The sequence below is a fragment of the Stegodyphus dumicola genome, chromosome 3 (assembly GCF_044657685.1).
Source record: "Stegodyphus dumicola isolate Sdum_Otavi_A_Nest chromosome 3, ASM4465768v1".
Lineage (NCBI taxonomy): Eukaryota > Metazoa > Arthropoda > Arachnida > Araneae > Eresidae > Stegodyphus > Stegodyphus dumicola.
Window position 1 is genome coordinate 171,317,244 of NC_140770.1, and position 24,662 is coordinate 171,341,905.

A 24,662-nucleotide genomic window follows, 5' to 3' on the forward strand; every position below is an offset into this window, starting at 1 on the left:
AATATCTGCACCGTTTGGAGGGTTATATGATTTAGGCGCTTTAAAAGCATGGAAATAAAAACGATTTTCAATTTTGTTATTGAAGAAAAAGGATCTATATCCGTTAAATCTTAAAACTTACAAGATTTTAAGCTAAGCTGTAATTTTAGGTTACTTTAATTTTACATGCCTTTGTCAGCTACGTTTGCGATTCCGTTTATGTGCTGTTGAATGTTCACAATATCAAAGCTTTCAGACCACGGGATGTATCAAAATAAATTATTTGGGATGTAGATTTAGGTAGGGTAAGTTTGTTTCCCAGAAGATTCATAAGCATGTTTCACAGAAATTTAAATTCTAATAGTATTGGAAGTCTATAACTTTAAAATATACACCTAAAAGTGTTTGATATGTGCATATTTTGCTATATGATACCCATTCTCATACTACTTGATAGAGAACTTTAATTGATCTGCTTTTGTAATGCCTACAAGACAAAAAACAATTTCACTGGCATGTTGGTCTCCAGAGCCCCAGTAATTGTGTTTTGCAAAGATCAGGGATAGTATTGGGTAGCTATGACACAAATACTTTATTTTTCATATACATTTCAATACTACATTCTTAACATTTTATGGGGACAAAATGTGTCAAAAACACATTTGCTAAGATTTAAAACTCACTATCAGTATTCAGCAGTCTTACTACTCATGGGCCTCTTTTTCACATGATTATGAACTGCATATATATTATACATAGCACATTATAAAGAATGCTTTCGCATTTTACTTTCCTCGTGTTATGCTACCGATATTTTTCTTAATATCTATTTTATAAGTGCATTAACCCTTCACAAACGTTATGTTTGTAAACGTATTGCACATAGACTACTGTGAGAATTTATTATTGCAGAAATCAAATATAAATTCGGTATTTTAATTACACAAGGTACAAATATAAAAATTGGAAGACAACAGGAAGTATTATGTGAATGTGTGGAAATTTGGAGAGATTTCCAAATGCTATCAGATAATAAACAAATATTACAAATTTACATATTGCCCTTTGCAAAATTACAGTACACTTGAGATTACTACTATCAATTTTATTCAATCAATTTTATTCAGACCCAAACATGGCAAGAAAATGCAATACATTTAGAAATTTTAAAAAATAAAATGGCAGTTTGTTAGTATTGGGGAAACTTCTGGAAAAAAATGTAAGCTTGTCGGATTTGAGTCTCTAAATTTTGATACCTAATATTAAATAAATAAAGAAAGAAAAAACAAAAGCAACATGCGTTCTGCACAGTAAAACTTGAGAAAGACCTTTACATGTGCATTTGTTATCTGATAATAATAATAAAAAAAAAGAAAAAAAAAAAAAATGCTTTCTGTTATTTTCAGTGCTATAAAATGAAGAAGAATTTCCTATACAGCGAATAAATTTTGGTTTTTGAGATACAACACCGTAAAAAGGACGTGATAATTCACTAGTACACTTTTCTGGGCTTAAATGTTGATTGCACATTTCACACGAGAATCCTTCGAATTTTCCGTATTCACGTATGTTGCCATTTATAACGTAAAAGAAAATTATTACGGTGCTACTTTGGTAGACGGTTGCACGGATTTTGGCGATTGTTTGGCGAGTTTTCTTTCGGCGAGTAATACAACTTATGGTAAACCCATTGCTGATTAAGTTATTTATGGTAACCGATACTTTGTTGTCATTTTATTAAAAAAATAATGCGTTTTATTATGCATAACTTCCGTGTTTTAAATATTATTTATGGCTTCTAAATATTAAAAATCAATTTAATTTTACATTTTTATTTGAAATAAAAATTTTGTTGTTTATAATATTTTATATAATTTTATGTTGTTGATGATGTAATCAATGACGTCACCTTACTTAAAAAGTAATTGGTTTTATTAATATCTATAAATTTAATCTAATGTTTTAAACATTATTTATGGCTGTTAAATATTAAAATACAATTTAATTTTGCATTTGTTTTAAAAATGATTTTATTATGAATGATTATTTAAATAATTTTAATTCTATGCGTGATGTAATCAGCTCCCTGATTGGTTACTGAGTATTTGTGCATTACCGCGCCATTTTAAAATTTTATTATTCATCTCTTCGAATTCGTCAGATTTCAAATGGAATGAATATCTTCGTTTCGAAGATGAATGTTGTTATTGGTAATTACCAAGAATTATTGGTATTGGAATAAAAAAATTGCCCTTTGAGAGCTTATTTTGGCCAACCTGTCTTTCCTAATCAAAGATTTATATAGAAATTGTTAATAGCGTCAGAGGAAATTTATTTTAAATTTTTTGAGGAAACCGCGCTAATTGTTTCTTCAATGAAGTGCGAGATACGTGGATAACAGATGAAGATAGTTAAAAGAGCCAATTCAATTATGATTTCGATTTTTTTGTGGTACTTATCAATAAACAAGAGGTTAAATTACTCAAAAAATGCAAGTACATATTTTTCTTTTATTTTATAATTGTATACTTCAATTTTTGTTAAAAAAATTAACACACTATTTTCAAAAATTGCTGAGATAATTATTGTCACATATGTTTTAATGTTAATTATATTTTATATAATGTGTTTTAAAGTATTTGAATTTAATAATATTCTAATTCTTTTAAATGTTGGTAGGATGGTTTTTAATTCGATATTCAATTTCAGTAATATTTTAATGTAATTAAACGTTGACACAATGTTTTTATAGCGGTGTTTTTATTCTTTTTTTCGCTATATGAAAGTAATAATAGCTTTACTTTAGTATTTTATACTCATAGTAAATGTATTTATTTACACTTGCCTGCCATCTTAAAAAACAACATTTTCAACAAAAAATTAATCCATTACTTTTAAAGATATTTTTTTTTTTTTTTTAAGTTTCGAATACTTTACTATGCGTAGAAGCAGCGTTTTTCAAGATGGCTGATGATTGTAAAAATCGCGCCAACAATTGCGCCAACGTAAATCGCCAAAAATTGGTGCAACCGTCTACCAAAGTAGCACCGAATAAATTAAAGAAAATAACTTAATAGCAATATTACTATGTTCTTTACCAAATTCATACAACTCCTTAATAACTGCAATAGAAGTAAATCGGAAGCTGAATTATCGCTAGAATATGTTAAAAACAAACTAATAGATGAGTATTGTAGACGTGTGGAAACTAAGAAAGTTCAAAAATACGATTCAGTTGCTTTAAAAAGTAAAAGCGAAAAATATGTTACACAATATTGTAATTATTGTAAGAGAAATAACCATACGATAAATGACTGTTTTCATTTAAAACGCAACGCTAGAACTTCCCCGAAAGCAAATGTAAATAACAGTAAAGTAAGAAATTATTCTCAAAATTATAAAAGTAATGCATGCCAAATAGCAAATACGCAAAAAGTAGAAAACATAACAAAACTTAAAGAAAATAAGTATCTTAAAAATATTGAAACTGAATATTCGCAGATTCAGTTTAAACAAGTTCTAAAAGTGGAAAATAAACATGAAAACACGCAAACGCAAGAATGGGTTTTCGACTCAGGAGCCTCAACTCATATGACGAGTGATAAGAATTTTCTCTCAGTTAAATGACTCTAATAAACAAATATTAACTGTAGCCAATGGTGCTAAATTAAATTCTTATGGTATCGGTGAAGGTTATTTTAAAATTCAAAACTTAAAGGGTCAGGTTACACAAATAAATTGGAAAATGTATTGTATGTACCAGGTTTAGATAGTAATTTACTTTCTGTTCAATCTGTTACGAATAAAGGTTGCATTGTTACATTTGATAGTAATAAGTGTTACATAAAGCGTAACAATGTACTCGTAGCCGACGGCAACGCTCAGCAAGGCTTATATAAATTGACCGTAAGCTCAATTGACGAGAAAGCATACTTAGTTAATGATATTTCATGTTCTAATACGAACTGTATACTAAAATGACATCAAAGATTAGGCCACAGAAATATAGATGCCATGAAAACACTTGAGAAAAATGATTTGGCAGACGGCATTAAACTTGGCAAATGCACTCATAGTGTGGAATGTTCTATTTGTGTAAAAGCGAAACTAACTGAAAAACCTTATCCCAAAACTAGTTTCAGATCTAAAAGTCCACTGGATTTAGTGCACACAGATGTGTGTGGGCCAATTGAAGTCAACAGCTTAGGAGGGAAAAGATATTTCGTAACTTTCATTGATGACTATTCGCGTTATACTCAAATTTATTTTATTACTTCAAAAGATGAAGTATTCGACAAACTTAAACAGTATGTTGCACCGACAACAAATAAATTTAGGAAGAAATTCAAGGTTCTCAGATCCGACAACGGTAGAGAATACTGTAGCGAAACTACTGAAAATTATTTAAAGAAACTCGGCATTTTCCATGAAACTTGGGTTCCTTATTGTCCGGCACAGAACAGCGTCGCAGAAAGGAAAAATCGCTCTTTAATAGAAATGACAAAAGCTATGCTAATAAACTCTAAATTACCGAAAGGATTTTGGGCTGAAGCAGCAGCTACTTCTGCATATCTTCAAAATAGGTTACCAACTAAAGCCACAGATAGAGCACCATATGAATTGTGGAATGGTAGAAAACCAAACTTAAGTCACTTACGAGTATTTGGATGTAAAGCATTTTATTATGTGAATAAACAAAAACGGCGTAAATTCGACAACAGAGCTGAAGACGGAATATTCGTAGGATACGATTTACGAAGTAAGGGATACAGGATTTATGTAGGTGGAAGGAAAATAATAGTAAGTAGAACTGTTAGATTTTCAGAAAACGCGTCTTTATCTGACAAACATGCAGAATATAATGCTGAAGATTTAGAATTAATTCACTTCAATAACTCGCAAGAAGATGAAGAAAATAATGAAGAAACATCTCTTGGCGATGATTTTACAGAAGATTCAAAAAGTTCTGAAGAGTTAATTAAATGTGAAGAAAATGTAGAAAGAAGAGTTTCTGGCAGATCAACCAAAGGGGTCCCACCGGAAAGATTCTCTTATAAAGCAGAAGACGAAGAATCAATCTTACCTAAAAATAAAGATTCAGAAAGCTTTGAAGAAATTCTAAACTTACCAAAACGTGAACAAGAAGCTTGGATCAAGGCTATGCAAGAAGAAATACATTCTCTAAAAGAAAATGAAACCTATAGACTTACAGAGTTACCTTACACTTACAGAGTTACCTATACACTTACAGAGTTAATATGCATTAGGCAGCAAATGGGTGTTTAAGACAAAATATGATGAAACTGGTAAAAATATAAAATACAAAGCACGCTTAGTAGCCAAAGGATTTATTCAAAAATACGGCAGTGATTATGATGAAACATTTTCACCAGTAGTGAAACACACTACGATAAGAGTTTTCTTAGCATGGGCAGCGTATAATAATGCCAAGGTACATCAACTAGATGTTAAAACAGCCTTTCTGTATGGCAACTTAAATGAAGAAATATATATGGAACAACCAGAAGGATTCGTGGTTCCGGAAGAAAGACATAAAGTTTGTAAATTACAGAAGTCGATTTATGGTTTTAAACAAGCAGCTAGGTGCTGGAATGCAGAAATTGAAAATACATTGAAGAATCTTGGGTTCAGTCAAAGCAAAGCAGATCCGTGTCTTTTCACAAAAGTGGTTCGTGATAAAAGAATTAATTTAACAGTGTATGTTGATGACATCCTAATAAGTTCTACAGAAGAAGGACTAATTCTTCAAACAATTAGTGATTTAAAGAAACTTTACCAAATAACGCATCTTGGTGAAGCTAAATATTTCTTAGGCATGGAAATAAATCGTAAGGAAGATGGAAGTTATCTCTTATCACAGAAAAATAAAATAAATCAACTTGTCAAGCAATTTCAACTTGAAGAAGCGAAACCCGCTAGCACACCGATGGAAACAAACTATTATAATCTAAACAAGGAAGAAAATCTCCTAACTTCAAATGATAAATTTCGCCAAGCTATTGGAAGTCTTTTGTGTATATCGTCTATCACAAGACCAGATATCACAGCTTCAACTCACATACTCAGCAGAAGGTGTAATAATCCACGTCAAAAGGACTGGAATGCTGTTAAAAGAATCATTAGATACTTAAATACGACAAAGAATCTATCCTTACAAATTTCGTCGAGTGAAGAACCTAATATTACAGTTTATTTAGATGCTGATTGGGGACAAGATATTGAAGATAGAAAATCTACATCAGGAAGTGTTATTTTATTAGGAAGAAACTGTATTTCGTGGTTTTCAAGAAAACAAACTTGTGTTTCTTTATCCTCAGCAGAAGCTGAATATGTTGCACTATAGCAAGCTACGCAAGAACTATTATGGCTATTAAAATTAACAGAAGATTTCAATCTACCCCAAACTCTACCGATAAAGGTATTTGAAGATAATCAGTCTACTATAGGACTTGTAGAATCTGAAAAATTCAGTTCGCGCACAAAACATATTGATACAAAAGTTCATCATATACGCGACTTGAATAACAAAAGAATAGTAAAACTTGCTTATCTTTCAACAGAGCAAATGGTTGCTGATATTATGACTAAACCAATTCCTAAAGCTAAATTTCAGTTTTGCAGGAATGAATTGCAATTGATATGAGTTTCATTAGCAAAACAGGGGCATTGTTAGAACAAATTTAGGTATTTTGCATAATGAAACTCGAAAGGCATACGAAACGAACGTGCGCCAAGATATATATTGGCAAGAGAAAGTAAAGTTCGTGTGCAATACAAAGCATTCGATTCTCACCTAGCTACTTGTACCTGGCCAAAGGTCTAATCTAGTAGTACTTTCTTCTCTTTCAGGTACGATGGCAAAGCATGTTCTTCTTTCTTATTGCCTAATATAGGTAAGCCTGGTGATTTAGGACTGAGGATGATTCTATGTAAGTTATCGCCTTTTCAATACTTCAGTGTTTTAATGTCCGTGAAGATTATTACTTTATTGTTATGCTTAAGTTAAGCAGAATTATCCTATTTTATTAAATAAAGATTTCGTAGTTAAAATTTTTGACTTATGATTCTTTAATTCTGTGCTTGAGGAAACGTACTCATTACGCCTTCAGTGCTAATGCACAATCCAACAGAAGTATATGTGTCTTTTAAAATCAATAAGACTTACTTAAATGATAAAAAGAAACAATGCAATTAGACTCTAATAGCGATCTGAGACATACACAACAAAGAATCTTTAGGAGAAGAATAAAAGTTTCCGTAGGTACAATGTAAACATGTTTGATCGCGAAGCCGCTATTTACTGAAACAGTAGCTCAAGGTGGAATTAAAATTGAGCAGTCGGAGGAAATTTTAAAGTTTTCTTTTTATTATTATTTTCGAATGTTTAAAAACTTCGGATGTTCATACATTTCCAGAGACGGATGAGCAAAACTATGTTAGTTAATACACATTTGGAGACATTATATGGTTTCGAAATCTGTATTGAAATTGTTAAATGAAAAGTATGAATTTAAATTTGCTAATAATAGAAATTCTTCCCAATTTTGGATTTTATTTTAAAGAACAAGCACGATGTAAGAGAAAATTTAAGTTAAATTAATTTCTTAACATTTATTTGGAAGTCTTTGCTAAGTAATCTGTGTAGAATGGGGTCCCAACCTTTAAATTCTGCAGGCGTTTCCCATGAAATATCCTAAAGTTTAGATTTGGGAAAAAAATTGTATTACTTTATTGTTTAATCCCTGCTCCTTTTTGTGTGAATCTATTTAATTGTTTTCCATTTGATCTAATATTCAGATTTAAATTAACATCATAATTACTGCCTAAAACAGTAACTACTGTGAAATGAACAAATGAGCATTTTTAATGTTTAATTAATCAGCGATCAATTGTGTAAATGTTTTTTAATTCTTTTCTTATTGAGCATAATACTAAATATTAAAAACCTCGCAAGAACAACACATTTTATGTAAATGAGAATATATACTCTGCAGTTTATATATAAACAAAATGATTTTAGATATCTTCAAAAATAGTAAATTCTACTTTTTTCTAATCATAATTTTTCAGACATTTGTTCTACATGTTTTTTAAACCAACAGTATTTAAATTAACTGATATAAAATTACATTTTAAATTTTTGTTTAAGAATTACACATAAATTATTAAAGTGCTTTATTTTACTCTTTGGATTTTATAAAATATTCAATACTTAAATATATATTAAAATTTTTTTATACATTTTTTTAAAATTACCATTATTAAAGCCAAGAGCCAAAATCATTGCCTTTAAAATTACCAGTTAAAAATATGCGATAAAAGGCTTATCTTGGGAATCAAATCAATAGCCATAATCAAAACCTGAGAAGAAAAACAAACATTAATCTTCTAAATAATTCATTGAATCATACTGTTATAAATCAAACGGACGAAGATTATTTCGGATTATCAACTTAAACTTTGAAAATAAAAATTACAAAAACGAATATATTTTAACTTTATTACACAAGTTGTAAAAATTCAACTTGGATTTTTCAAAAGTTAAAATTTGCAAAGTATCTACTTTGGAATATTTTATCCGTAATAATGTAATCAATGACAACCTATAGTTACGTAATGAAAGACATGCACCGTAATTTTAGGAAGTCCTCCACGAAGGCCAGTTCCCCTTTTGGTACACAGCCTTCGAGTGCCTTGCATATAATAAATAAAGTGTCTTTCTGTGTGTGTGTCTTTCGTTCGTGCTTGCGCGTAAGCCAATACACCCAAACCTACGAAATTTGGTACGTATAGGTGCATCTATGATAGATAAGAACCAGTGCACCTCGAAGCGATCTTTTCAAAATTCGAATCATATTGTTTTTTAGTTTATCTCTTTTGAAGAAATCGCATCATTTTGAATAGTTTCATTCTTTTAGAAATGCGGTTTTGGCAACAGTTTTCCATCCAATGCTTTGTATACTGGACTGCTGACTGTTGAAAATATGAGATAAAATATTGCTTATTTCATGCTGCTTATTTCCTTTTGATTTTTGGACACGCAACACCCACATCGCAACTTCTTATTTTCACGCCCATGTGTCTCACGAGGCATAACAGAAACAATTTCCTTTTTTTTCTCTTTCTCTTTCTTTAATAGCTAACGGCAAAGAGGTTTTGTATATTTTGAATTATGTCATCCACAAAGCTCAAATTTGATTGGTTATTTCTTTTTGATGATAGTTTTATTCTTATAGAAATGTGGTCTTTTTTCATTCATTGCTTTTTATACTAGACTGCTGACTGCTTTCTTTTGAAAATATGAGATTTATTGCTTATTTCATTGTAATTCATTATATTATATTTTAATTAATATATAATTTTAATTATATACAAAATTTTGCATATTTGGTTTTAGGAAACACAGTTCTTAACTCCCTTTATACCATTTGAATTCTGACGATTTTGCAACGGGAAGTTGGTTAATTTATTTATTAGGATAATTAATATTTGTATTAGGATATTGCTCGTTTCATTGTAATTTTTTTTAATATGTGATACATTCTTATTGAATTTTTTTTAAAAGTTGTTGCAGAGTAAAATTCTGTGTAGGTTTTAAATTAATGTTTGATGTTCCCTTTAAGCATTTTTACGGTAGATTTAAAAGCCAGACGAAGGCTGGGCGCGTAGTGGCTAGTAATTAAATAAAACAACAAAATTGCAGCTTAAAAAAGAAAAAAAATCACATGATATACAGTGAATAATGAATTTTAAGCATATCCATATTTACAATTTTATAGTTAAAATGAAAATAAAAATGAACTAAACACAAAAACTGAACAACTGAAAAATAATGACATTTATGTGTCATCCCGTCAATTGGAAACAGTCGACAAGGAGTGAAATTTAGCACCAGTTATGAGTAAGCGTGATGTTACAACACACTCATAACATCTGCAATTTCATTTTTAAGTAAACCTAACTAATTCTGAATAAGTTTCGTTTTCATTAAGAAAAGGATATTTAACGGCAGTAATTAATTAGTATAATTACTACTGTTACATTTTTTTCATGCAGTTTGAATTTTTTTTTTTTTCTTAATATGAAAGGTTTCAGAGTTTATACTGCGCCAAAAGGGCCCATTTTTCTTCTCACTTACACACACATACACGTTTCGAGACCATTTGGGCTAATGTCCCTTTAAGTTAAATGTATTTAAAAACAACATAACTACATCATTTCTGATAGAGGGTCTCGCGCGCTAAAGATAAAAATGTTTTATTCGCTATAATGATGCAAATACTCCCTTTGAAATTGTAGAGTTTTTAATTAAAAATTAGTTAATATTGTATAGAATATGAAATAAACAATAAAACAAATTCCAAATTCGGACTTCCAGGTAAATGAGTTCGGGTGGAGGACTATGTTCTTCAAAATGTAATGAATCTAAGTACCGCTTTTTTTCACAATGCGAGAAACATGCATGCATTCATGCAGATTCTTCATTAGTTAGAGTCTTTAACTATAATACAGGGGAATAATATTCGATGGTGCAATTAATAGATTTAACGCAAAATGCAGTTTCGCGATTTATAGATCTTCTGAGCCACCGCTTCTTTAGGCTTAACAAAAAAGAGAAGAAGGAAACAAGATTGAAATTTTAGACTTATATGCTGTAGAACAGCAAGCAGTGGATTTTTTCAATGTTATGGATCCTCGATCAAAAAGTGTGTATGAATGGACAAGATATGGTCAGCTGAATATGGACGAAAAATAATAAAACAGGATGTTTCATAGTGCATAGGACAAAAGGATATTGTAGAACAGTGGTCACCAAGCGTATGAAGCTTCTGAACTACAATACCGTTTATGAATCCTACTGTAAGCTACCAACCAAAAGAACTAAGAACATTTTTTTAAAAAAAACTTACCTTTGCTTATTTCCTATAAATTTACATTTCTTGCAAATATGAAATCAATTTTAATTAAAGTGTATATGACAAAAAGAAACTGAAACTAATTTCTACATAGGAAAGAAACTGAAGCGCAGTTAGTGATAAATAACAAGTGTAGTAACAGATCTTTTTTGCCCAACTTATAAATTTTAACGACATGGATGGAACGCTTTTTTTGTCGTCAACAATTTTTAGTGTTGGAAGATAAGGTAGTGGCAGTTATCCAAGTGTTCATCGGTGATGTCTTCGAGAAAAGTAAAATCCTGCAGCCAAACCGAATCTTCCATTTTACGGAATTATTAGCCTCGTTCAAAAATTCTACTAGGGCAGGAAGCAACTCTTGGAAACGTTGTATTAAACTCTACCTCTGTTCAAAGAACAAACTTTCGTACGAAGCAGTAGATTACCAGACTGGTAATATCAGTTAGTGCTCTGAACAAATGTCTCTGTGTTGCACGTGCTCTTACTTTGTTCACTATTTTTATGACCGTTTCCATTACATTGTTCATACTTAAAATCTTTCCATACAGTGACTCCTGGTGTATTACACGAAGACAGAAGTATACTCCTGGTGTATTACCAGGAGACAATAGTAAGATAGAAATTTCGGAAGCTGTTGTAACTATGACACAAGGTTAGAAATCCCTTCTCTCTGCCAAAAATGGTGGGAGTATCATCAGTTTCTAAGACTACCAATTTATTTATAAGAACTTAAACTAAAAAATCTCAGTGGCGTAATACCCCTAATGGACCAAGACCTGCAGTCCCCGAAATCTGCTTTCTTGACCGTGGGCCCCGGGTAGCTTAAGCATATTCCCTGAAGAAGTGGTCAGTTTGTCGCAGGAACCCCAGTGTTTAGTCCCCAAGTGAACTTGGTACTCATTTTATTGACCCAAGAGTTGGATACCAAAGGATGAAACGCTGAGTCTACCTTCCCTAGCCCGCGAATCGAACCCCGGACCTGTGGTGCTGCTGCGCTAGCCACTGCGTCACCGGGTCGTTTATAAGAACTTATTTATAGGAATATTTTCATAGTTGATAAGATCTTTTAACTGCTAAAACTCTGCTCTGTCCTGTAGTGCATCCTGTTAATGATATAATCTTTACCAGCTCCTAACTAATTTCGAAATTATCAAACACCATTCTTGCAACAACGGCCAAACGAGCCGTACAAACTATATCATTTGATTCAAGGAGAAATAGCCGCAGCAATCAAAGTCAGCTGTAACTTGTGATGTAACCTCAGAATACATAACTTTAATCCTTCTTACTACTATATTTTCAGAAAGCTGTACAGATATCATAGCAGACATTATCTCAGTTTTATTTTTGAAACTATCAAAAAATGCATCTGCAACTTCAAGAAATGCAGTTTTCATTATTTCCCCGTCTTCGTATGGTTCCTTATTCTGTGCAATAATATTTAAAACTCGGAATGACGCTCAGCTGCTGCTTTATTTTTGTTCATTGGCTTTAAAAAAGCTTCAACTGATATCCTTACATAGCACAGTAAACGCACACGTTTGTCCTTTTCCTGGGTAAGAAGTAATCGGTTTCCTATTCCGAATGAAAATGATAAGTTTTTTGCTTCAACATGCCACCTTTAGAACAGACTTAGCTTAGTACCAATGCGTAAATCAAAATCCAAGTTAGCAATTGTCTAATATACACACAAAGAACATAACGTGCACGAGCTCACGCGTATACAGTCAACTATGAGATGAGGCTTATAATGACATTTCCGCGGGACAAACAAACAGTTGTCATGAGCGTCAACTCAGCGGAGGAATCAAGGTAGCCAAACGGAGCGTTAACGCGTTCTACCGAAAATGTCGCGGTGAGTTACTAGTAGCTCATGATCGACGGTTTGGAGACGACCGGTGTAGAGCAAATTCTCTAATTGCGTTATCCAGCCGACACAAACTAATTCTGAAGTTAGAGTTGTATAAGCTTTATTTGGCAATAGTGAAAAATCTTTCGGTTATGAAATCTTTGCTAGAGGCACTGTTACTCAAAATAGCGCCATCCATGTAGAAGAAAGCGTATTGTGTTTTGGATAACGGCAAAACATCAGCGCTTATCGCCGTTCAATGATATTTTCGCACAATATTTGGTAAGGAAACACATCATTGTCGCAATCCAACTGTGGTGGAGGCAGTTTCAGGACATGGGCTGCTTGTGTAAGGAAACCAACCAGGTCTACTGGCAGCCCAAACTGAAGTAGTTGAAAAAAACGCTGTAATTTAGTGCAACAAAATCAGGACCACCATCGGCCGAGCAGGAAGGTCGCTAAACACTGTTCGTTCGGTCTGGGGTTCCGGTCTCGGCGAACGGCCTGTCCGCATGAGCGTTTTCATTGTTTCTCTCATGTGAAACGGTATAACATCAATTTCCTTCAAAAAGTCCTTCACGAATTAAATAAACCAAACGAAACCCACAAATTATCAACGCGTTGTACTAGTTCTGAATTCATTGTGCCTGAGGTAACGGTGTGCCGTGTTTTCTGGAAACGCCTAGAATTCTGGCCGTACAGCCTTCAGATGGTAGGCGATTGAGCCTTGCGACAAACCGTTGTTTGTGTGAATTTATAAGATAATTTGGAGGTAGAGCGTTTTGCAAAGAGTGTTTACGGAAGAAACCACTTTTCATGTTTCTTGCAAAATTAATTGCTATAATTTAGAGTCTTGGAACACAGCATTATATAAAGGACAACAGAGTGATCCTTCAAAGATGAAAGTTTTCTGCAGCATTTTCTACATTTGTATTTTTGTAGCTGTTTTCATCGTGGAAAAAACGATTAACGCGTACATTTACGAAGTTGCCCCACCGCAATGACATAAAAACGCACGCCAGTACCTTCACGTTACTATATTCCATCAATTGACTGACCGTGCAGGGTCAGAAAATAAGTCATTGTTTTTTGGTCACCTAGATCCCCAGATCAAACGACTTGAGATTTTTTCTACGGGTTTTTGTTAAAGTGTTTGTGCCTCCATTTCCCCGGGACTAACAGTGAACAGCAACGGATAACGAAAGTGTTCAAATTATAAGAAAAGACATTCTTCCACCTTTGCGGCAGTAACTGGAATATCGCATTTATATTTGCTCGGTCACCGGAAGGACTGCATATAAAACATCTATATAAACTTGGATAACTAAAGTTTCACTATAAGTTTGAATGATCAAAATTAAGTTCTCGTAATTACAGCGTTCAGTCATGTTTTTTTTCTGTCCTAGTGAATATGAAATACCCTGTATATTGCAGCAGTTGCTTACGAAATGTTTGTATTCAATGCTTTCTTAACAAAGCTCGAGTAAAACAGGAGGGCCTAACAAAACAACAGAATTCAACAAAAGTGTTTTACGAAAAGCAGGTCGAATACTGATTGTTTATTAAATAAACAGGCGTCAAATCTTTAAAAGTTCAGCGGGAACAAAAGATGAACTTTGAGGGGATCTCCACTAGCTTTCATACTTCGATGCAGATCTAGGAGGAGGGCAAGCCAATGTCAGAGCTCTGATCGGCAAACATGGACTCGGCGCTGGATCGTATTTGGAATTTTGTGTAATTTTTTTTCAATATTAGTAATTTTAAGACCAGGTTTAAAAACCTCTTTTAAGGAGATTTGTAATAGATACCAAGAATACCTTTTTAGAAAAAAACATTTAAAAGAGTTTAAGTATAGTCAGTTGCGACTGCAATGATAAGATCAGAGGAAAATAAAGGGACTCCAGGTGTTACTGACTAGATTAAACTGATCTTTGACACACTGCGCTTGCCTGCGTCACCCCAGCATTTCCTATATGCGTGAGTTAAGACTAGACTAGGGGGGTTGGTAGTGACCAATGACACTTGCTTTTTGACATGAACCTTATAAGAAATAGACCAACCGAAATGGCTTTTCTCCCTCTTCTGACGCATTCCCGGCTGTCACCTTGACCATATCCGGAGGAGCAGGGACGACTTGCAGAAATTTGCAATTGCTGGCTATTGCAGTGTGTATAATTGTCAAGAAAAAGTTGGTTGTAGCGCCTCATTTCACTAATTAGAAATCTTAGATATTTTTATTTTTGAAACTGAGATTGATTTTTAAAAATTTAGCACATTTATCAAGCATAATTAACGTTCCAAATAATTATAAAGCTGTGTCATGGTTTCAGGCCTAGGTATTTTTTTAGATATTCCTATGCTGTAAGGAAATTTGTAACTACTTCTTTTAGAAAATAATATTTTAAATCTAAACTAGAGGAAAATTTCAAACAAAGAATTTTCTCTTGTAATTTTTATGCTTTTTAATTAGTGTAAATAAGTATAAAATACCTAAAAATGAATTTTTGAACGTTTTTGCTTAAAATTTTAAGTTGTGCTGCTTTTTTAAGATTAGATGAATATTATAGAATGTTTTTTATGAAGGAGTTTTATTTGAATTATATTTCACAATACATCATAGTAATAAACACTTTTAACACATTAATAATTTTTATACATTTATTGTAATGCCAAAATTGTAAATTGTAACAATTGATTATGCGAACATTTTATAGTGATTATTATTTTTTTTTTTTAATTCTAGTTCTGCATAAGATGTTTTTAGTTACTGTGAATTTAATTTATTAGCCCAAAGGGGTTGTAGCCCATAAAGGCTACTAGTTTCGAAACAGCATTTTGCGCTGTTTCATGATAAATGCCCGTTTCACTTTGCAAATTGTTGCCGCCAAATACCATCACCTTGTATTATATTTAAAGAAATTTAATAATGAATAATCTACATGAATACATGTATGTTTCTCGCACTGTGAAAAAATGACGGTATCTAGAGCCATCAAATTTTGAAAAACGTAATCTTCCATCCGAACAGCTGAATTTCGAATTTGTTTTAGTCCATTTCATATTTTGTAAAACTTTAACGAATTTTTGATTAAGAAACTCAACGAGTTCAAAGCGAGGAATGGCAACACTGTACGGAAAATAACATTTTTATCTCCAGCGCAGAAATTCTAAAGATATGCTGTTTTCAAATATTTTGTGATACTGCTGTTGAATTGAATTTTGTCTGGTTTACGTGCGAAGAACATGATATTAAATAAATAGAGGTAACAGACAAAGGGTTAAAGACATCCCTTTCAGAGTAACATAAAATCTGAGTGCTTCCAGATTTATTTATTTATTTATTTTCATCAAACTGAGAAAAGTTAATATGATGTTAATAATTAATGATCTATGATCAGATAAATGATCGTCTTGCAATGTTATAATAATTTTAAAAACCACTGCCTGAAAACGCTCATAAAATTTAAAATATCTATCAGATCTTATTTAATTTTACTTTATTTGTACTTAAAAGTAAATTAATAAATTTTGTGTTTAGAGTTTTTACCAAATTAAAGATGTTTATACAAGAATTACGCGTAAAAAGAATGGACAAAATGCAGTAAAAAGTGCTTTAAAAAGAAATATTAAATCTTATTTGAAAAATATATGACTTTCATAATCTCATCACTTATACAACGTATTACATTTAATAATTAAAAGCAATTATGTGATTCAAACGCCATAGTTTCAGTGTTAAAGTAAACCAGATCGTCCCTTCTCTTTCTTGGGGACATGTGGGTGACGCCCATGCTTTTTGACTATCGTTCGCGATTCCCGCCAGAGGGCATAATTGCCCCTTTCATGCAAGCTCCCTTCAGGAGGTCTTGCTCTTGTCAACAACGGACTCCTTATCTAATTCTTTGTTATATCCCTAATAATGGTCTTCTTATCAGCCTCTTTTTGCTATTGCTTCCCTTATTTATTTCACTTTTTCATTTCCAGAAGGTAATTGTAATTTTGTTACAAAGGTATTCCATTGAGAGAAAATCCTATGGAATATTGGATAGAAGAGTAAAAAAACAGTAGCCGAGAAAATTGAAGTTGAACCTTTTCTGACAAATAAACGAATTCTAAAGGGCAGAAATCAATTCGATGAAATGCTTGAGGATGAATCACAAACACTTTAAACTGTTCAGGTATATTTTAAAGCGCCTTTAGCCTAAGAAACACAAAAACAAAAACAACAAAAATAAATAAATAAATAAATAAATAGAACAAAAAGAATAGCGTAGGAGAATTTCTGTAGCTGCATTATTAAGCAATCAAATACGAATATACACGTTTTATCTGGCAGCAGCGAAAACTCTTCAGGTTAAGAACCTGCAACACATCTACACTTATTTTCAGGATGTCTTATACAATATTTGTATTACAGTGGAAATTTACGACCACATCGACAAGCCGTGAGCGAAGATTTAGTAAATTGAAAGTTATTAAAAACTGTCTGCGATCATATATAAACCAAGAGCGTTTATCAAATCTTGCGATTCTAGCAATCTAAAATCAAACTACACGGCAAATTAATTATGATGCTTCCATAGACTTATCTGCATAACAAAAAAAGATTCGCAGACTAGAATTTTAATTTTTACTACTAATTCATTAATATGTTAATAGCGTTAGACCACATGTAAGTAATCAAACTTATTAATGAAATAGGAATTATGAATGTCCGTATTCTCGCTCTGTAGAGATAATGAATGCTACGCTAATGAAAGTTAGTTAGATAATTATTCATTCCATCTATTGTTCCAAGTCGTGTAATCCATTTTTTGTAACCGAAGATTATTTTTAATATGAATGAGTATTTGATACTAAATAGAAAATAATTTATACGATAAAAATTAATTAAAATGTAAGCATCAAGTAACCCATGAACACAATGATAAATGCAATCACGAAATAATCTAGTAATTCTGCTAGAAGCAGATTAAAAAATTACAAATTGCTGCTTAAATACGCATTAAATGTCAACTATACAAAATTTTGTATTTTAATGATGGTACCAAATGTTCGTGCGATGCTTGCGACTTTTAAGTGACTTCACAGTTTTAGAGGATTTTATTATGAATTTTTCCCTGATTAAATAGCGACAAGAATTTCCACGTGGTAGGACGATTATATTTACGATTAAATGGAGCAGCATACTTTGCAATGTTTCCAATTATTGTTTTAAGACCGTTTTAAATTACATGGCTTTACATTCTATAGCTTGAATTGCTAAATGATATTCTTTTTAAGCGAAAATAGTTATAGCAAACATTTATTTAAAATTCACTTTTGGCAATTAGTGTCAATTTGGATTGGAAATTTTGAAGAAAATCAAAACAATATATATACTTAAAAATTTCGAATTTTACTTTTTCCTTAATTTATTATTTTTATACTTTCAAATTATTAATTATTTTGTTTGCATTTTTAATTTAAAATCTTTTCAAAGTATTACACTACTGAAATTTTTGGGTTTAAACTTAACTTTTAAATTCAAGAGAAAAATTTAGAAAACTTTAGACACATTTCAAGAATCCTACCAACCTTATCTTCTTATTAACAACCTTTACAGTTTAAATCAAAATTAAAATACCTGGCAATTTACTGCAAAAACACGCAATTTATTCCATTTCAAGTTTCGGCCGATAATTTAAAAGTATCAAAATGAGATATTTGTAAAAATTAGCTTTTTGCGAAAATAAAAGCCAAAAATAAATAAATAAAAAATATAAATATAAAAATGGACAATTCTATACCTCCCGCTCTACTGTGTCCATTGACGAAATTCAAATTACGTTTTCCATGTCTTGAAAGCGTGACTTAGGATATATATTACATAAAGTCTAGCATTGCTCTAACATAAGTGTTTCGACACAAAATCGGAAATGTTCTGAAATAACATATAAAGTTTTTCCATATTTCAAGTGTACGACTCAAATTATGCCTAGATATTAAATTTTGTAATATTTGGTGAGAAATTTAAAAATTTATCTTGGCGCATTTTTCAGCTTGAGTTAAGAATTATTCACTTAAAGAACATCTTAATTTATACCAACCTATTTTTCTTTTCTTTTTTCAATCGTCCAGAAGCGAAAAAAGGTCATCTTTCATACTTTCAAATAATTTTTTAAAATTTTTCGCTTATAATAAATACGTCAAATACGTCGGAGATTTTGAATAAAAAAACTCTAATTTTTTTGCAGGTATGCTTAGAAATACATTTACTTTAATATCATGGCAAAAATTTCATAAGTTATAATTCAAACTTTTTTCGAAAAATTTATAAAAATTAATTTAAAACACAATTTTTAAAAATAAATCATAAAAATAGGAGAATTTTATTGGGATTAACACCTAAATTTGGAAATATGAAAGGAAGAATCAAATAAGTTTAATAAAAAAAGAGATATTAATAAATATGTATCAAATTCCCATTAACATTGAGGAGCTAAAATTTTGAGAGCTAATATTTTAAAAACTACTCATGCTATTGTTACAAAACCTAGGCAATTTGGCATACTTTGAGTCTCAGAATCGAAATATGGAAAAAACTTTTCATGTCATTTCAGAAAAAGTCCGATTTTGCGCCAAAATACCTATATTAGAACAATAATATATGTAAATCTAATACATATGGTAATCGCGCTTTCGAAACATGAAAAACGCAAATTGAATTTCCTTAATCGGCCCAGCAGAAAGGGAGATAGTAGAACTGTAACTTTTTTTCCGCAGTGTACAATGAAAAGTATAAAAAATTAGAAGTATAAAAGGTAATGATGATGGAGTTACATACATTATAATCTAAGACACTAAGAAAAAATAAGCACATAGATTTACTTAATCACACCAGTAACTAAGTCGTTTACAATTTGTTCTACTTGTACTGTTTATCTTCTCAACGGAAACAGCATACATTTTGCGTTAGTTGATTTTTGCACAACAAAGCTTTCACCCCTGTATGGCATACTTTGAGTCGCAGAATCGAAATATGGAAAAAACTTTTCATGTCGCCTTGAACGAAAGGTTCGTTGCAATGGGCGCCTGGACTGGAGTCCTATCCCAATCGATGTTATGGCACTTTTCGATCATTATTTTCATAAGGTGCGTAAAGGCATATCGTAATGAAAAGCAATAATTAAAGGCAATAGTCTTTGATAAGCAATTGACTGTACAGATGACACAAGCAATTGTAAGTCCACAACCGGAGGGTCGAAACGTAGCATCAGGAAGAATACTTGCAGGCAATGCGTGATGAGAGAAGTAACGTCTAACATTGAAGTCATCGCTGCTGGAACTGGGCGGAGAAGAGGCTGAACTACCTAGAGCTGAGGAAGGTCATGTGACACTGGAGCGTCCAATGAAGAACAATGAGAAGGAGTTACAATTTCAGAGGCTGAGGGAGGTCACATGCAAGCCGTGATTTTTGTAAATTTAAGGTGTATTAATTAACTTGAAAAGTTAAATCACTTAGATGATAGATAAGCTTACTAAGTTCCCTAAATTTATTAAGGCACTCAAGACTGAAAGAAACCGGTTACGCAGAAGCTACAATACTACCTGGGATCCGAACACGAAAGCCGAGCTCAATAGAATAAGTAAAAGACTCAGGAAGGAAATACAGGATTTCAGGCAAGAAAACTGGAATGACAAAATCTTGAGATGGATTGCGATGCTTTCTGGCGCTTCACTAAAATGCTTAAGCGCACGCACCAATGCGACAGGTCTGTAGTAGCAAATGGTATGACAGCCTACACTGATAATGATAAATGTAAGATTTTCGCAGATCACGTAAAGAAGCAATTTAGTCCCAACATAACACCATGCAATAATTCGTTTGCACAGCAAGTTCAAAATGAAGTAAATGAATGGCTGAAGATGCCTACTGCACTTAATGCTGGCGGGCTCACTACTCCGAAGGAGGTTACGAAGATAGTCTCTAAACTTAATCTAAAGAAGGCGGCAGGCATTGACGGGATCACGAATCTCATGATCAGGAATTTACCTAAAAGTGGCATTACAAGACTCACAGGCATCTTTAACGCTTGTATTACGTGTTGCTACTTCCCAGAAAGCTGGAAATGTGCGAAAATATTTTTGCTTCCCAAACCCGCTAAAGACATCACTAAAGTAGGAAATCGCAGGCCGATTAGTCTTTTATCCAATCTTGCCAAGATATTTGAAAGGATTATCTTACAGAAATTTCAGCCCTACTTGCAATTCCTACCTGATGAACAGTATGGATTTAGGAGTGAGCTGTCTACTGCGAAACAACTAATTAGACTTGTTGAGTTCATTGGATCTGCACTCCATCATAAAAGCTGCACAGCACTGCTCATGCTAGACGTGGCCAAAGCATCTGACCGCGTCTGGCATGAGGGTCTAATCTACAAACTAATCAAGTTTAATATTCCCAGAGAGCTTATCTTACTGACACATTCTTATATCACAAACAGATTCTTCACTGTGAGCTGCAGACAGAGTCATTCTGGCTACAAGATGATGTCAGCAGGGGTCCTGTTTGGGGCCAATTCTTTATTTATTCTATGCGGCGGATTTTCCAAGGGACAAATTAAATTCGAACACGCTACTCGCCTGCTATGCGGATGATACGGCGTTAGCAGTTAAATCGGTAAATCCTAACAGAGCCATTAGCGTTTTCCAATCTATTGTCCTTGATATTGAAGAATGGTGCTCCAAGATATTTTCCTTGATATTGAGGATTTCTATTAATGCTTATAAGTCTCAACTGCTTATCGTACGCAGGAAGAAATTAAAAGTTGTTATTCAGCCACTGTACCTATTCGGCCAGCGGGTACCCACAGTTGACAAGGCCAAATATCTAGGAGTTTATCTAAATCAAAGGCTAACGTGGAACACCCATATCAACTATGTAGCTAACAAAACTAAAAGGGTTGCGCAGCAGCTGAATTTTTTACTTGGTAGGTGTTTTAAATTGGACTTACACAGGAAGCGACAAATTTATCTTTCCATTTTGCGACCTATCATGTGTTACGCCTCGCCAGTTTGGGCTACGGCAAAGAGCAATGAACTGCACAAATTACAAGTTGTACAATATAAAATCTTGCGCACCATTCTAAACGCACATTTCTATATTAGGAACAAACTAGTGCATGATGATTTGAAAGTAGAATACATTACCTCCATAGATTAAACAGTAAATTTTATGATAAGGGTTTAAAATGCACGGCGGGAAATTTTAATGCTTCTTTAAACTACATATGCGTCCCAGAAGATGTCACACTAAGGCCTTTTACTGCTCACAGAATGCAAGACCATAATTTCGTCACTTAGGCATACACTTTACTACATTTCTCATTGTAAATATCATTAATTTACACTTTATTTGTTCATTTTTCTGCAACTTGATATCGCTACATTTGCACATGTATGTTTTGGTTACGAATTTTTCTCACAACCTCCTCGATAAGTGGTAGTTATGTAACGATTATCTTATACGCTTCGCGGCTAACGGGCCCTCTTTCCTACCTTGATCCGTTTCCCGGCTGGGATTTAGTTGATAGTTTACACTGTGATGTTCCCTAGGGATTAAAAGAACAGAGCTTATAAAAGCCGCATGGCTACATAAGCATATGCAATTCGCATTTGAAAAGTTTTCAACATTTTTTTTTAAAGACAAGTATTAGTTCAATATGTTTGCTTCTTCATATATATTGAAGAGTAGGAATAGCTTTTAGTAGTGGGAAACGGAGAGTTCAGCAACAGGAGGCGGAGTACGCAGTGCAAATTCAGAGGCGGTGCAAGCGGAGGCGCGAACCACGTGGTTTTCGTCCGCCATTTTGGAACACGTGGTCTTTCATCCTCCATCTTGAATGACTCCCGCCATGCTTTAGTCGCCGCCATGTTGGATTATTTTTTAATCTAATTTTCTTTCTAATTACTTATTAAATTGATTTTGAATCATCTTCGAGTAGCCGCCATTTTGAATCACGTGGTTTTATTTTTTGCTGGAGAATGCAGATTCAGAAATTACCAGCCAGGCCCGAACCCACGATGTCGGGATCTGCTGCCACGCGCTTTAACGGTGGCTTGGCAAATGCGGTCGAGAGCAGGAGACTGGCGTTAATTACGGAAGGGGAAAGTAAACGGCTGTGTCAGGGATCATAAGGGGTGATATATTTTAAAAAAAAGTGTTTTTAGGTCTCATTCAGTATCAGTATATCAGAAATAAGTGATGTACATGGTATCAAAATGGAGACAAATTACATAAGATAGGAAAAGTTATATTTATTTGTTTATTAACATTTCATTATTACATTGTTTTCGTTCAAGAATTTCCTTCCACCCTCCTCTGAGCAATACAAACAGGTACATGTAAGTCGGCTGAAAAGCACTGCTATAAACAAATAATCCAACCCAATTCCAGTTGAACAGCGCTTATTAATACTAATTGTTTACGGAAAGCATCCTAGTTTTTGAAAAGCTTCGTATCATCTAACATAAAATTAATTAATTAATCATCTTAAGAATGATTTTGTGTTGAATATGGCAAAACATATGAGGGTTGGCTAGGCATGATTTCATGGAGAATTTTCTAAGCAAAATGGGCTCATATTTACATACCTTAAGATTACATGCCTTAAGTATTGATTAACATTTCCTATAACTACTTCTAATTGAGGCTTTCTAAGAGCAACCCCCTTAATTTTGACTCGCAGCTTTTAATTTTAGACTAAGATATGAGCATAGAATCTACCTTTAAACAATGGGATTTGTTTCTAAACACTGTGACATGAGAGTGCCTAGTAATAATAGTTTTAGCGTCGCTAAGAATCATTTTCTGGATCTCATATTGATTTTTTTCCAAAAGATATTAAAAGCTGCAATTGACAAGTATGAGCAATGCATAATACATCCATATATAACGTAAGCATACCATTAAGAAAAATGAACCCCCAACAAAAGCTGATCGACTACTATTGAACTCTAAAGAGGGGTTTATCAGAGGGAAAATGGCAATTAAAATCAATTAAAATTCCATTTAATTGATTTCAATTATTTATTTACTGTATCGATATATTACTTATTGTAATGGATTGGAATATTTGAATATGAATTAGCTGAATATTTAAGAAAAATATTATGACTGCGAGAATAGGAAAAAAAACATTTTTTGAATATCTGCTTTCATATAGAATGCAGATGAATTCCTTTTTACTCAACGAAAATCAAAATTTAGTAGCTAATTAATCTGTCCTGTATCGACCACTTTAGTTCAGTGATTCGTATTAATGTGCGCTTTTTTAAAAAAAATTTAAATGCTTCAAAAATAATTAATTAGAAAAAGGCATAATTCTCTTCTTACCCTTAAATTCTTCAATAAAAAAACTGCATTTTCAGTTATAACCAAGTGAAATAATTTTCTAAATATAATTCAAAGCATGAAAAATAAGGTACATAAACAGCTTGGAAATGGAACTAGCATTGAGATTCTCTTTAAGAAATATGGTGAAGCTTAACAAAAAGTCTACGAAGTGAAGTAATTCCGTAGAATATTTTCTAACTCTTTATGATTAAATTGCACTCAATTATACTTTATAAACGACATGTAAATACTATTTAATGTATATGTGTGGATGTGTGTGGATGTGTGTGGATGTGTGTGTGTGTGTGTGTGTGGCTCACTAGCGTCTGAGCTGTAAAGTCGTTGAACTCTGGCAGGTCGATCTGGGGTTCGAATCCTGATCGACGGGGATGGCTGTATTGGCGTTTTCGAGGTTTTCCCCACGTGTAACGTGCATAAGAGTCAGTTTTGCTTAGAAAGTTCTCCACGAGGCACCCTTACCCTTAGGTAAATAACCGTCGAATGCTTTGCTATAATCAAA